At 47.1% G+C, this 15,997-nt stretch overlaps 1 protein-coding gene across 16 annotated transcripts in view; it reads right to left on the bottom strand.

Moving 5' to 3' along the window:
- The window catches only part of EP400 (E1A binding protein p400), a 113,378-nt gene extending 99,635 nt beyond the window's left edge, over nt 1-13,743 (bottom strand). For 7 of the 16 annotated variants that reach the window (XM_067701260.1, XM_067701263.1, XM_067701259.1 and 4 more), the window contains exon 1: nt 13,371-13,739. The gene's annotated coding sequence lies outside the window, so the exon portion shown is untranslated. Of the gene's footprint in view, nt 1-9,660; nt 9,682-9,779; nt 9,987-13,370 lie in introns of those variants that run through there. The other 9 variants (XM_067701272.1, XM_067701268.1, XM_067701269.1 and 6 more) reach the window with 4 other exon arrangements.
- Between the last annotated feature and the right edge of the window lie 2,254 nt (nt 13,744-15,997).

Here is a 15,997-nt window from a genome sequence, read left to right as displayed (position 1 = left end):
TGAAACATATGAGAATATCTTTATAATCCTGCAGTAATGAAGAGTTTCCTAAACATGGCGTGAAACCTAGAAACAATATTTATTTTTAAAAAGCATTAACAACTGACAACCTTACTAAAGAAGAACATTACAATAAAGAAGTGAGATTGATTAAAAATACTTGAAGCCTATGGGCTCCCCTGGCGGCGCAGTGGCTGAGAGTCCGCCTGCCGATGCAGGGGACGCGGGTTCGTGCCCCGGTCCGGGAGGATCCCGCGTGCCACGGAGCGGCTGGGCCCGTGAGCCATGGCCGCTGGGCCTGCGCGTCCGGAGCCTCTGCTCCGCAGCGGGAGAGGCCACAACAGTGAGAGGCCCGTATACCGCAAAAAAAAAAAAAAAATTTGAAGCCTATATGACAAAAGGTTATCCATCCTTAAGAATTCCCACAAATCAAGAAGAGTCAAACAACCCAAGAAAAGAGGCTAAACCAGAAATCCTACAAGAAATTCAGATGACACATAAACATCAAAAATGCTTAACCTCATTAATGACAAAATATGAAATAAAGTGAGACAATTATTTGTTGTTTGACAGGTTAGTGAAGATCAAAAGACTGGTAATATTCAGGTTTAGTAAGGCTGCTAGGAAATGGCGAACCCGCCATACACAAATGAGGGAAGTAAAGCACAGCTATAGCTTTCTGGAGGGTAACGCGGCATTACCTATCACAATTTTAATGTACACTGATCAAGGAACTCCACCTCTAGGGATCTATTCACACAAATATACAGTTGTCCAAAGGTGTTCATTATAATATTATTTATAATGTCAAATTTGAAACAATGTAAATGCTCACCTATAGGGAACTTTTAACAAAATCTGGTATAACCACCCTTTAGAGGCAGCCACTAAAAGAATGAGGAAACGCTTGTACGTACTTAAATTATATAACTGGAGTAAAGCCAAACATACGTGTAGCATACATATTATACGTTTTTAAACTCTCGACACGACAACACATATATGGGCGTGTACATATTTCTAGCTCTCTCTGTACACGTTAAAATAAACGTCTTTGGCCAAGCATAACAGCGTGTCGTGTAAGGGAGGCTGTCTGACTGGGCTCACTAATGAACCACCAGCACCCAGAACAGAGCCTGGCATATAAGAGACACCCGGTAGGTGCTTGGTGAGTAAACGAGTGAGCATGGGAAAAGCAGAGGAGGGGAAAGTGCTAGAATACTAGCGTGCTGAAGACCAAGGCCGAGGAGACAGACAGAGCCAGGGCTCAGAGGGCCATTACGCCACACTAGGTGGGGAGTCCCCAAGTCACTCGGCAGGAGATGCTGGCAATCATGGCCGCCCTGGCTCTATGCAGACCGAAGACACGGTTTTAGTCTGTATGATGTCATCTGCTGTTTGGATTCATTTCAATTGATATTTTTATACCAGGAGATTTCACATAAAAAACGCAAGTTGTCAGCTTCATTCATTAGAAATATCCAAGTACTGGCCACACTGGGCCACATCCCAGCCGGCAACAAGAAGCGGGAGCTGAGCAGAAGCCCCAGGCCGCCAGGCTCACTGCGCTCATCGCCACAGTCGACGCGCCTCCCACACCACAGCCAAGGGCCAGGCACCGCTCACCGCCCAGGGAGCACTGCTGTTAGAGTGGGGAAGCATTTCTATACTGCACCATCAAGAGGGCCATTTCTGAACGGGAGGAAGCCCACATCCAAAGCGCAGCGTCTGCATCAAAGAGCCCCTCACAGGCCATGAAGATATGCAGAGGCAGAAACCAGAGAAGGCCTGGCCTGCCAGAAATAAAGCCAGCTCCACAACTTCCTAACACAATTACCAGCATCAACCAGAACCCAGGCTTGGCCTTCTTGACTAACATCAAAACCCACCAAAACACTATGACTCTCTCTACAAGGTTGCTCACATGTAACGAACCAAACGCCTGATTCATTTCACTCACGCCTAGCCTGTATTTATGAAATGGGATTTTCTATTGCAAAAATCAGTAAAACAAAGTAAAACTCCAAGGTAAGACTTGAGGCTGAATTTTTCAAGCACATTCACTTGTAAATCCATCACTCATAATGAAAGAAATATGAATTAAAGCTAAGCTGAAATATCATTTCTCATCTATCAGCCTAACAAAATTCAAAAGCCAGACAACACACTCTGTTGGTGAGACTGTGGGAACCAGGCCCTCTCAACTCTGCTGTGGGATGTTAAGCTGTACAACCCTACAAGGGGACCTGGCACCATTTACCCAAAACTACACATGCTCAGGACTTCCCTCGTGGTCCACTGGTTAAGAATCTGCCTTCCAATGCAGGGGACGCGGGTTTGATTCCTGGTCGGGGAATTAAGATCCCACATGCCGTGGAGCAACTAATAAGCCCTCATGCCACAACTACTGAGCCCACACGCCACAACTAGTGACGCCCACGCACCACAACGAAGAGCCTGTACACCGCAAGGAAGACCCAGCACAGCCAAAAAGAAGAAGAAACTACACATGCTCTTACTCTTCAACCCAGCATCCCACTACACATTCACCGTGAATATCCACCCCCAAAATGAAAACACACAAGCACAATGTTTATTCACTACAGCATTATTTGCAAACGCAAAATACCGGAAATAAACTGCACAGCCATAATATTTCAGAGACTGGTTGACTATATTACAGTACATTCACTTAATGAAGTACTACGTAGCTGTACAAAAGAATGAGGAAGATTTCCATGAACTGGTATAAAGCAATTTCCAGAACGTATACTGCTAAATCAAATAAACAAAGTGTAAAAAGACTATATATGGGGAAATAACTTTGTATAAGAAAGGGGAAAAGAAAGACAGACAGATGGACTAATTAATGGAAGGACAGAGACATACCTTTCCTGCACTCATTCATTCATTTATTTTTATTTTTATTTGGCTGTGTTGGGTCTTCATTGCTGCACCCAGGCTTTCTCTAGTTGCAGTGAGCAGGGGCTACTCTTCATTGCGGTGCACGGGTTTCTCACTGCAGTGGCTTCTCCTGTTGTAGAGCATGGGCTCTAGGCGTGCGGGCTTCAATATTTGCAGCACGCGGGCTCAGTAGCTGCAGCATGGGGGCCCTAGAGCATGTGGGCTTCAGTAGTTGTGGTACACAGGCTCGGAAGCTGTGGCTCGCAGGCTCTAGAGCACAGGCTTAGTAGTTGTGGTGCACGGGCTTAGTTGCTCCATGGCATGTGGGACCTTCCTGGACCAGGAATCGAACCCACATCCCCTGCATTGGCAGGCGGATTCTTAACCACTGCACCACCAAGGAAGCCCTGTTTATTTTTGTAAAAAAAAAAGAATGCAGGGACACGGGTTCGAGCCCTGCTCCGGGAAGATCCCACATGCCACAGAGCAACTAAGCCCGTGCACCACAACTACTGAGCCTGCGCTCTAGAGCCCGCGAGCCACAACTACTGAAGCCCACGCGCCCAGAGCCCGTGCTCCACAACAAGAGAAGCCACCACAATGAGAAGCCCGCGCACTGCAACGAAGAGTAGCTCCCACTCACTGCAACTAGAGAAAGTCCGCATGCAGCAACGAAGACCCAACATAGCCAAAAATAAATAAATAAACAGATACATTCCAACAAACAAAAGTCCAGGACCAGATGGCATCACTGATGAATTCTACCAAACATTCAAAAACGATTTAATGCCTATCCTTCTCAAACTCTTCCAAAAAATGAAAAGGAGGCAACGCTCCCAAATTCATTTTACGAGGCCAGCATTACCGATACGAAAACCAGACGAGGACACCACCAAAAGAGAAATTACAGGTTAACATCCCTGATGAACACAGATGCAAAAATCCTCAACAAAATATTAGCAAACTGAATTCAACAATACATTGAAAGGATAATACACCGTGATCAACTGGGACTTATTCCAGAGATGCAGGATGGTTCAACATGAGCAAATCAATCAACGTGTTGCACCACATTAACAAAAGGAAGGATAAAAATCACATGATCATCTCAATAGAGCGGAGAAAGCATTTGACAAAACTCAACATCCATTTAGAATAAAAACTCTTAACAAAGTGGGTACAGAGGGAACATACCTCAACGTAATAAAGACCACATATGACAAGCCCATAGCTACATCATACTCGACAGTGAGAAGCTGAAAGCACTTCCTCTCATATCAGGACAAGACAAGGGTGCCCCCTCTTGCCATTTTTATTCGACACACTTTTGGAGGCCCTAGCCAGAACAATTAGACAGGGAAAAGGAATAAAAGGGCATCCAAGATCAGAAAGAAGTAAAACTGTCACCATCTGCAGATGACACGATATGATGTACAGAAAACCCTCAAGACTCCACCAAAAACCTGTTACAGTTAATAAATGAATTCAGTAAAGTTGCAGGATACAAAATCAATAAGCAAAAATCTGTTACATTTTCATATACTAAGAATTATTAGAGAAGTTAAGAAAAACACCCATTTACAATTGCATCAAAAAGAATAAAATACTTAGGAATGTTCTGGCCAAGGAGGTAAAAGACCTGTACACTAAGAACTGTAAGACACTGATGAAAGAAACTGAAGATGACACAAGTAAATGGAAAGATATCCTGTGCTCTCAGATTAGGATTAACATTGTTAAAATGTCCATACTACCTAAAGCAATCTACAGATTCAACGCAATCCCTATCGAACTCCCAAAGGTATTTTTCACAGAAATAGAACAAACAATCTAAAAATTTGTATGGAACCACAAAAGATCATGAAAAGCCAAAGTACTCTTGAGAAAGAAGAACAACGCTAGAGGCATCAAGCTCCCTGATTTCAAACTATATTACAGAGTTTTAGTAGTCACAACAGTATGGTATTGGCATAAAAACAAACCCACAGATCAATGGAACAGAACGGAAGGTCCAAAAATAAACCCACACATATATGGTCAATTAATTTATGACAAAGGAGGTAAGAAAATACAATGGGAAAGAAACAGTCTCTTCAATAAATGGTGTTGGGAAAACTGAACAGCCACATGCAAAAAAATAAAACTGGACCACTATCTTACACCATACACAAAAATTAACTCAAAATGGATTAATGACTTGAATGTATGACCAGAGACCATAAAACTCCTAGAAGAAAACACAGGTGGTTAAGCTTCTTGACATCTCTCTTGGAGACTTCTTTATTTTTTTTTGGATCTGACTCCAAAGGCAATGGCAACAAAAGCAAAAATAAACAAATGGGAGACATCAAACTTAAAAGCTCTGTGCAACAAAGAAAACCGTCAACAAAATAAAAAGGCAATCTTTTTATAGGAAGAATAGAAGAAGATATTTGCAAATCATATATCTGATAAGGGGTTAACATCCAAAATATATAAAGAACTCATGCAGCTCAATAACAAAAAAAAAAAATCCAATTGAAAAATGGACAGAGGATCCGAATAGACATTTTTCCAAAGAAGAAACATGAAAAGATGCTCAACATCACTAATCATCAGGCAAATGCAAATCAAAACCACGAGATACCACTTCACACCGGAAAGGCAAATCGAAACCACGAGGTATCACCTCACACCTATTATCAAAAAGACCACAAATGACAAATGTTGGCAAAGATGCGGAGAAAAGGGAACCCTCAGGCACTGTTAGTGGGACGGTAAACTGGTGCAGCCACTATGGAAAACAGTATGGAGCTTCCTCAAAAAAAATTAAAAACAGAACTACCATATGACAATTCTATTACCAGCCATTCCACTGTATCTGAAGAAAACAAAAACACTAATTTGAAAAGTTATAGGTACCCCTATGTTCATATGCACCATTATTTACGATAGCCAAAACAGAGAAGCAACCTAAGTGCCCATCAATAAATGAATGGATAAAGAAGATGTGAGCTACATAGAGAGACAGATATGGAGAGATATACAATGGAATATTACTCAGCCATAAAAAAGAATGAAATCCTGCCATTTGCAACAACATGGATGGAACCTGAGGGTATTATGTTAAGTGAAATAAGTCAGACAAAGAAAGATAAATACTGTATGATTTCACTTGTATGTGAAATCTAAACAAAACTCACAGATACAGAGAACAAGTTGGTGGTTGCAGTGGGGGTTGGGTGGTAGGCGAAGTGGGTTAAAGGGGATCAAAAGGTACAAACTTCCAGCTGTAAGATAAATAAGTCCTGGGGAGGTAGAGCTTGGGAACTGTAGTCAGTAATATTGTGCTGCATATTCAAAAATTGCTGAGAGTAAATCTTTATTTTCTTTAATTTTATTTATTTATTTTTGGCTGCGTTGGGTCTTTGCTGCTGCGCATGGGCTTTGCTCTAGTTGCGGCGAGCAGACGCTGCTCTTCGTTGCGGTGCGCGGGCTTCTCGTCGCGGTGGCCTCTCTTGTTGCGGAGCACAGGCTCTAGGCACGTGGGCTTCAGTAGTTGTGGCTCACGGGCTCTAGAGCGCAGGCTCAGTAGCTGTGGCGCACGGGCTCAGCTGCTCCGCGGCATGTGTGATCTTCCCGGACCAAGGCTCAAACCCATGTCCCCTGAACTGGCAGGCGGTTTCTTAACCACTGTGCCACCAGGGAAGCCCCGAGAGAGTAAATCTTGAAAATTCTCATCACAAGAAAAAAAAAAATTGTAACTCTGTATGACGACAGATGGTAACTAGACTTAATGTGGTGACCATTTTGCAATGTACACGAATGTCAAATCATTATGATGGACACCTAAAACTAATATAATGTTGTATGTTAATTATATTCCAATAAAAATAAGCAGATACATACATATCTATATATATATTTCTTTCTTAAAAAATATATTTCCTAGTTATGTCCACTAAAGAGTCTGGAAGCAATAACACCCCATAAATACCTGCTTACTTTTGCAAAAAAGGAACTCAGGAAGAATAAGCCAGAAATGAAGGGGGTGGGTGCAAGCAGACTGGCAGGACAGTGGAGGAAGGGGCGCTTCTGAGTACACCATCCCATATCATTTTGACTTTTAGAATCATGTTAAAGTGTTACACGTTCAAAAAGCAAAATTAAATCAATAAGGATGAAGAGCTCCCTAAAACTGAACGCAAACAGAAGCAAATCTAACTCTGGAAAGGACAAAATAATCACCAATGGAACGGGGAAGGAAGGCACGGATCAACTCCATGATGCTGGATGAGAAGAGGGAGTCAGTATCAACTCATGGTTTTTCCTTAAAACACATTTCCTGTCTCCTGAAATGGCCTAAAAACAATGACATCCTGGCAGAATGGAGGAAAACTAGGGGCAGAGAGCTCTGCAGAACAAGCAGCAATGTACACAGCCTTGCCCGGGGTGGTGACGGAAGACAGAGAGAAAGGTTAGGAGATTTTAGGACAGTGGTTCTCAGCGGTTTCATCTCCATCTTTGAAATAAATAAACTCATGCCATCGTTTAACACCATTTGTATCTCAAAGTCAAGTCAGCGATGGGACTACAAACAAATCCAAGACTAAGTAAAGCTTCTCCTTTCAACCTGAGGCTCTCCTCAAACAGAGACGCTGCTGCACACACACTGACACTCTAGAAAACCTGCAGAGTTAAGACTGGAGGCCTAGTAACAGGCACAGGCGGGTTAAGAAAGGCCAGGGTGAAGGACGCCACTCAGGGCACCGTGGGGGCCGCGTCACCACACGGAGCAGGCCTCTGCGGGGCTGAAACGCAGGCAGCGTCGGCCGGGGGAGTCTGAGGTCCGCGGCCTCCAGGCACCACCACCACATCTCAGTTTTGTGAGAAAGCAATTCAGGGGAGCCCAGGCGGGGATGGAGACTGACTCCCATCAGCAGAGCGGTGGCATCTACACCACAAGGACCTTCACCCCCAGACACCCCACGTGCAGCCACGTGAACCCTCTCTCTTTCCCTGAAAAAGCACCGCCGCCCTCCAGAACTCCCCTCTGTGGAGAATGCTCTCTGCCCTCCACTCCCTGGTAACCTGTATTCAAGGGCTTTTTATATAAGTTGTCTTTGTGCGGCCCTAAGTAACTTGATAGACACCCCCAAAATGGACCAACTACCTCTGCGAGAGGGAGTAAAAAAGAGGCTTAAATTAAACACATTAAAAACAATGCTTTCACTCATCTTGAATTGCTCCCCCAAATTTTTAAAAGATGGATGGATAGATGGATGTGTGATAAAGCAGGTCAGTAAAATGTTAATAATAGAAAACTAGGTGGTGGGTATCTAGGTGTTTACTATAAAATTCTTTCAATCTTTGTGTATCTTTGAAATTTTTCATAGTAAAATGTTAGCATCTATTAAGATGGTAACACCAGATGCCACTTAACAAAAGTCCTATTGGCTAACAAAACACTCATTCTTCTCCCACCTCAGAGCAGGTTATGAAGGTTCCACAGTAGTTCCTAAAATACGTAAGTTCCAAAAGATATAAAATGGACTAAACTGAGTTTTAAAACTCGGTTTTAAGGGTGCACTACACCATGTGCTACTACACAGGCCTGACCTCTCTGGGGCTGCAGTGCAAACGGAAGCCCAGACTTCATGTCCCCAGCGTCCCTTCTGATTAAAATCATGGTGTTGGTGGTGGGTCCTTAACCCGATGGGCCAGCGCCCCCTGTACTATGCCAGGTGGGATCTATCTTAGCTTGAGAGGAACATTCAAGACAAACTGAAGAAGTGCTTCCTTAAACACCAGCTAATAAAGCTACAAACGCCCAATTCATTATTCTGCTGCTATTTCTCAACCTTTTTTTCCCCATTGTCCCCCTAGGAAGCCTATTTAGGCATTTCTCTCCCGACCGTCCCCCGTGAAGTTGTAAACCATAGCTATGCTGTATATCTGGGAAGTACTATGACTCTTTGGGATGCCACAAACCACTGTCATACCTAATTTTTTCTCACCTTCCTCTCAAGAACCAATTCTGATCCTCTTGTGGGAGATATCACCCTCACAGAGAATGTAGCTTCTAATATATAGAAAGAAACCTATTTTTGCAAATTTTCTGTACATCTAAAGTTATTCCAAAGTGTTTATTTAAAAGTTAAACAGAGGCTTCCCTGGTGGCACAGTGGTTAAGAAACCGCCTGCCTATGCAGGGGACCCGGGGTTCGAGCCCTGGTCTGGGAACGAAGATCCCACATGCCGTGTAGCAACTAAGCCCGTGCGCCACAACTACTAAGCCTGCACTCCAGAGCCCGTGAGCCACAACTACCGAAGCCTGCGCACCTAGAGCCCGTGCTCCGCAACAAGAGAAGCCACCGCAATGAGAAGCCCTCGCATCACATCCAAGAGTAGCCCCCCCTCGCCGCAACTAGAGAAAGCCCGCGTGCAGCAATGAAGACCCAACGCGGCCAAAAATAAGTAAAATAAATTTATATTAAAAAAATTAAATAGACCAAATATCAAATAAAAATCTTAAAGTCACAATCTAGATTAAGAAAATAAGACTCAACTATATGCTGTTTACAAGAATACACTTTGAAAAGAAATGGATACCGGGGAATTCCCCGGTGGTCCACAGGTTAGGATTCGGTGCTTTCACTGCTGAGGGTCTGGGTTCAATCCCTGGTCGGGAAACTTAACATCCTGCAAGCCACGTGGCATGGCCAAAAAAAAAAAAAATTTTTTTTTAAATTTAGAAGTAAATAAAGAAATGGATACCAAATCAGTCAGTCTGGGGAAGTCAAGAATGAGGAGAAAGAGCAAAGAGGAACCTCGTCATGCTTGGGGTGCTTCTGTACTGTCTGACTGTAATGCAATGTAAACTGTTCATTCATTACTTGTATTAAAAGGCTGGCAAGAATCCAAATGTCCTTCAACGAGTGAATGGATAACCGCGGTCCATCCACACTGTGGACCTACTACTCCACAAAAAGGGACATTCTTGGTACACGCAGCAACCTGGATGAATCTCAAAGGCATTACGCTCAGTGGAAGAAGCCAGACTCAAAAGGCTCCACGCTGTGTGAGTTCCTGTAGCTGACATCCTGAAAAACACAGAAAACACACACTCACGGGTCAGAGGCTGCCGAGGGCTGGGGAAAGAGTTCACTACAGAGTGGCAGCACAAGGCAACTGCTGGGAGGGAAGGAATTGTTTTGTATCCCAATTGTCATGGAAATTACACATCTGTCAAAATTCTCTGAATTCTACTCCAAAAAGTGAATACTATCAAACGTACATTTAAAAAAAAAAAAAAGCTAAGTAAAACAGCAAAGTGAGGATATGCAAAGACCTTCCCTTTCACTCAGAACATAAATGATTTTTTAAATTTATTTCTACAATAGTGCGCCTAAACAGGATAAAAATTTCTGTTGGTTAGAACAAAGCAAAAAAAAACACAGAAGGGGTGGGGCTGAGATAACAGGCCCAAAGGATGCTCTACGCAGAAGAAAAGTCTAAGGGCCAGGGTCTTGACTCTGAAAGGCAGCGGTGCGTAGTCCCTGTACAGGGGGCTGAGGAGCAGAGGCAGCCCCAGAGCAAGATGTGAGGCCGCAGCCTCAGTCAGCTGCTCGCCCTGCAGGCGCTCACTGCCGCCACACTGGGAACGCGGGACCCTGGGGGTGCGGGTAGCAGTGCAGAGAGAATGCCAACGAGAGAATTCAAGACATAAGACGGACGGCCCCGGTGAATGGTCCACGTGAAGGACACCACGCTGCCTGTGCAGGACGTCTAACTTCACCCAGGGCCCCCTGAATGCAAGATCCAGCAGCTGAACCCTTCCTTCAATGGCCTCCGGAGCTCCCATCTCCAACTGCAGGAGTCAAATTCAATTCTCTTCATTTCTACCTACGAAATCCAAACCTCACCTCGTGCATTAAGTCTCTACTAGAAAAGCCAATTTCCCTCCTCTGAGAGCATGCGAAGTCTATTCCTCAGCAACCCCTACAATTTCTAATTACGCTTGCATGCCTAGGTCCCTACCAAATCCACCTGCTTTAGAAAGGAATGTGTTCATTAACTTATTTACTCAACAAATGTTTATTAAGCACGTACGCCATCAGACACGATTTGAAGCACTGTGTGTATGACAGCGAACAAAGCATAGCTCCTGCCCCAACGCACAAAGCGGTGAGTGCCAGACCATCAGTGCAGTGGCGCAGCTCAGGGTAAGGGATGGAGCACGCGGGCGAGTGGGCAAGGCTCTGGGTTATCCAGCAGCCTCTCTGAGGAGGGAACTGCTGAAAAGAGAACTCAGTGAGAGGCAGACCCGTGGCACGTGGGGACCTGACGTTTCAGGCAGAGCCGAAGTGTGCCCAGGCCTGAGCTGGGTGTGGCAGGAGCCAGGTGACAACGAATGGGGTCAGGACATGACGTCACAGGGGCAGCAGGGACCTGGGCACAAGGGGCCTCATAAACTGCCTTAAGGACTTTGGCTTTTTTTCTGAGGGAGATGAGAAACGATGGAGGGCTCTGAACAAAGCAGTGCATCACCCGAATCTGTGCTCAGAGTCAACTGCAGAGCAGCTCAGCTCAGGTGAGCAGGGAGGAGGTCATTGGAATAACCCAGGCGAGATGACCCGGGGGGCTTAAATGACAGCTGTAGCCGAGAAGGCAGTGAGAAGCAGTCAGGTTTGAGATCAATTTTTAAAGTGCCGACCAATCAAATTTGGAACGTGGAAGGAACGCAGAGACCACACAAGGAGCTCTGTCCTGAGCAACAGGAAGAATGGCGCTGCCTCTGACTGAGATGCAGCAGTGTATAAGCAGGTTTCACACATGTAAAAGTGGCTGTTTGGAAGATCCTGCCAGGAGAAACACATTCAGGATGTGTTGACAAGTGACCCAGTCGTGACACGGGATGAGATCACCCAGTGTACAGACCAGAGAGGAGGTGAGAGGACCACCTCGAGGCCTTATAATTTGTGTAAGTTAGGGAGATGAGAAGGAACCAGCAAGGAGGCTGAGGAGAGCAACCATCAAGGTAAAAGGACAATCAACAGAGTTGTGTCCCAGTGCCACCAGGGCACAGCGATTCAAGGAAGCCATGGGAGGCCCAGTCAAAGGCGGCCAACAGGGGGACTTGGCAATATGGTGTCACCTAACCCCAAGAGGAGCTGTTTCAGAGGCGAGGTGGGACCAAAAGCTTAGCTTGAACCAACGTTCAAGAGAAATGAGAAGAGGAAGTAGTGATAGGGAGCTCGCGATTCTTCCTAATTCTGGTATAAAAGGAAGCTAAGCCCTAGAAAGGGTAACGGTAGCTGGAGGGAGGGGCTGTACGTTGATGAGAATACTCTGAAAAGAAGATAAACTGAAGGCAACACAAGGATATTAAAGCCACGGCCTGGGATAGGCAAGAAAGAGGGGATCCAACACAAGAAATTAAGTAGATGACGGTTCACTAATACTACTCCACTAACAGCAACTGCTGTAGAGGACTTCATGGCACCTGATCATGCTAACTACATGTTTTTAAAAGCACATAGAATTACACTGTACAATTCCCATTATTAAAAAAAAATTACACGCATAGAACAAGGGGCCACAAAGAAACTGCTAAGTGTGCTTATCTTTGGGTGGTAGAATGATTTAGAGTTTTAAGATGTATTTTTTTCCAACCATTCAGAAAGCATATTTATATTTCATTGGTTCCGCTAAAAAAAAATTACAAAAACCATTTTATTGCACATATCAGGTAAAAAAAAAAAAAAAATTCACCAGAAAATACAAATAAGCGAAGAGAATAAAACTCATCTATAACGCCCGGGATAATCACTACTAGCCCGCTGCTAGGTTATTCTTCTCCGACTGAGGAGGTGGCGTCTGAGCAGAGATGTGGGCGGCAGATCTCTGCGGGAAGGTGTTCCGGGCGGAGGGTGCGGGCAACGCGAAGACCCCGGGGGCGACAAGCCTTAGCCAGCTGAGAGCTGCAAGTGGGCGAGGGAGGGGGGCTGGAGGCGGCCGCACGCCGCGGCGCCGCAGGGCTCCCCGGCCGACGCGTCTGACAAGTCACTCTCCCTCAGCACCTTTGCCCACACCTGCGCGGGACACCTCGCGCGAAGAAGCAAAGCCGCGCCATCCCCATGCTGCGGAGAGGGTCGGGCATCGAACCCGGACCACGAGACCAAAAGAAAGCAACAGACCTGACTTGAATCTCACGCACAGAAAACAATGCGAGGCGCCCCGCGGCCCCACGGCCCACTCACCGGGAGGAACGGGCCGGCCCGCAGCGGGCCCGCAGCGCCCCCGGCCGCCGCCGGCCCGCCTCACGGCCGACCGGTCCCGGCGCCGAGCCCGTCCCGTCCCACAGCCAGCGCCGCGCGGGGCCTCCCTCCCCGGAGCCCCGGGCCCCCGCGGCTCCAGGGGGAACCGAGGCCGGGGCGCAGGCCATAAGACCCCCGGCCCGTTGTCCCCGCCGCGCCCACACCTACCCCGGGTCTGGGCCGCGCTCCTCCACGTCGGGCTGGGGCTGGGGACCGGGCCCAGAGGCACCGTTCCGCTCGACACATCCGGGGCCCGGCCGGAGGAAGCGGCGGCGCGCCTGCTATGGCGAGCCGGAAGGGACGCGCGCCCCGCGCTCGCAGCTGCGCGTTGGCGCCCGGCGTGACGTCGGCGGAGCGGGAGGAGTGGAGACGGCGGTGAGGGCTAGACCGGCAAGGCGAGGGCGCGGGCCGATGGGCCGGCGGCGGAGCGGGCGCCGGGTTTGTGGAGAGCGGAGGTTGCCCTGGGGGCGCTGCGAGGACGAGGGAGCGGGTGTGCGCTCGCTCCTCCCGCCGCAGCGCCTATTGCGCGCCGGCTGGGGCCTCCGGAGGAGGTCTCGGAAGCCCCCGGGGCCGCCCATCCCGGGGGGGCGGGGTCGGCTGCCGGCGCTGTGGGCGGGACGAGGGGCGGGCAGGCGGGCTGGCCGAGCCCGAGGAAGGGTCAGCCGGAGGGCGGAGTGAGGAGGCGGCGCAGAAAGGGGGCGGGAGCCGAGGAAGTCACCCCTCAGAACCAGACAAACCGTGCGGGGAGACGGGGTGTCCACTGGTAGCTGTTCCCCAGCTCAGCTTCGGCTGCTCGCTGCTCAAAGCCAATAAACGGGAAGCAAGAGTCAGGAGAAAGGAAAGGTGCTTTAATCAGAAAAGCCGGCAGTCTGGGGAGGAGGTGGACTCGCGTCCAGAGATCAACTCCGAGGATTCTGCTCAGCCATGACAGTTTTTAAAGGGAAAAAGGGGGGAGAATCTCAGGCAGTCATCGAGGCAGGAGGGTGGGTTCTGCGTCCTTCTCCATTGCGTGCACACTGCCTGACTCTTCAGATGTTATCTTGCCTCAGTGATCTGCCTGCAGGATTGCTAAGGGGGCTGCTGGGGGCAGAGAGCTGGTCATTTTTTAACTGCTTAATTCTTCATTCTGACTTCTTTTAATCTAGGGAAAGAATCAACAGGTTAGGCAAGGCATGTGTGCATTCAGGAGAGCATCAGTCAGGAATTAGGTTAAATTGCCTAGTGGTCTCATTTCTATAATTAGGTTCTTTTAAGGTTAGAGGGGAACAGAAATGGGCAAACAAGAAAGGGGCAAAGGAGCTGCTTTCATAAAGAATGGAGTTGGACCACAGCCTCACACTACATGCAAAAGTGAACTCAAAATGGATCAAAGGCCTAAATGTAAGTGCTAAAATTACAGAACTCGCAGAAGGAAACAGATGCAAATCTTCAGGTTCTTGGATTAGGCAGTGGTTTCTTATGACACCAAAAACAGAAGTAACAACATAAAAAATAGGTTGGACATCATCAAAATTAAAAACTTGTGCTTCAGATGACATCACTAAGAAAAGACAACCCAGAGAATGAGAGAAAATAGCTGCAAATCATATACCTGATAAGGGACTTGTATCCAGAATAAAGAACTTGCAACTGAAGAGTTAAAAGGCTAATAATTTTAAAATGGGCAAAGGGGGGCTTCCCTGGTGGTGCAGTGGTTGAGAGTTCGCCTGCCGATGCAGGGGACACGGGTTCGTGCCCCGGTCCGGGAAGATCCCACATGCCCCAGAGCGGCTGGGCCCGTGAGCCATGGCCGTTAGGCCTGCGCATCCGGAGCCTGTGTTCCGCAACGGGAGAGGCCACAACAGTGAGAGGCCCGCGTACCGCAAAAAAAAAAAAAAAGGGCAAAGGGATGGATTAACAACAAGGTCCTACTGTATAGCACAGGGAACTATGTTCAGTATCCTGTGACAAACCATCATGGAAAAGAATATGAAAAAGTACATATATATGTGTATAACTGAGTCATTTTGCTGTACAGAAGAAATTAACACAACATTGTAAATCAACTATACTTCAGTTAAAAAAAATTTTTTTAATGGGCAAAGGACTTGCATATATGCCTCAAAAGAGGATGTACAAATAGGCCCATGAACAGATATTCAACGTCATTAGGGATCGGGGAAATATAAACCAAAACCACTAGGATGGCTTGAATCAAAAAGTCAGGTAGGGCTTCCCGCGTGGCGCAGTGGTTAAGAATCCGCCTGCCAATGCAGGGGACATTAGTTCGTGCCCCGGTCCGGTAAGATACCACATGCTGTGGAGCGGCTGGGCCCGTGAGCCATGGCCGCTGAGCCTGCGCGTCCGGAGCCTATGCTCCGCAACGGGAGAGGACACAGCAGTGAGAGGCCCGCGAACCGCAAAAAAAAGAGTAGCCCCAGCTCGCCAAAACTAGAGAAAGCCCGCGTGCAGCAACGCAGATCCGAGGCAGCCAAAAATAAATAAATTAAATTTTAAAAAGATATTGTTTAAAAAAAAAAAAGGTAACTGCATGTTTATCTTGGATAGCTCTGAATGAGCCCGTGTGAGCCCCGAATGTAATCACAAGTGGGAGGTAGAGGGAGATTTGACTCCAGAAGAAGTAGGAGAGGAGATGAGAGAAGCAAGAGGCTGGACAGGTACGACTGCTGGCTGTGGGCTGTGAGGCAAGGAATGTGCGCAGAAGCTGAAAAGGACAAGGAGATGAATTCTCCCCTGGAGCCTCCTGCCAGCACCATGATTTTAGCCGCATGAGACCCATTTTGGACTTCTGGCCT

This window comes from Pseudorca crassidens, chromosome 12 (genome assembly GCF_039906515.1).
Source record: "Pseudorca crassidens isolate mPseCra1 chromosome 12, mPseCra1.hap1, whole genome shotgun sequence".
NCBI classification, from domain to species: domain Eukaryota; kingdom Metazoa; phylum Chordata; class Mammalia; order Artiodactyla; family Delphinidae; genus Pseudorca; species Pseudorca crassidens.
Note: the sequence above shows the minus strand (reverse complement) of the source record. Positions and strands in the feature narration are given on the sequence as shown.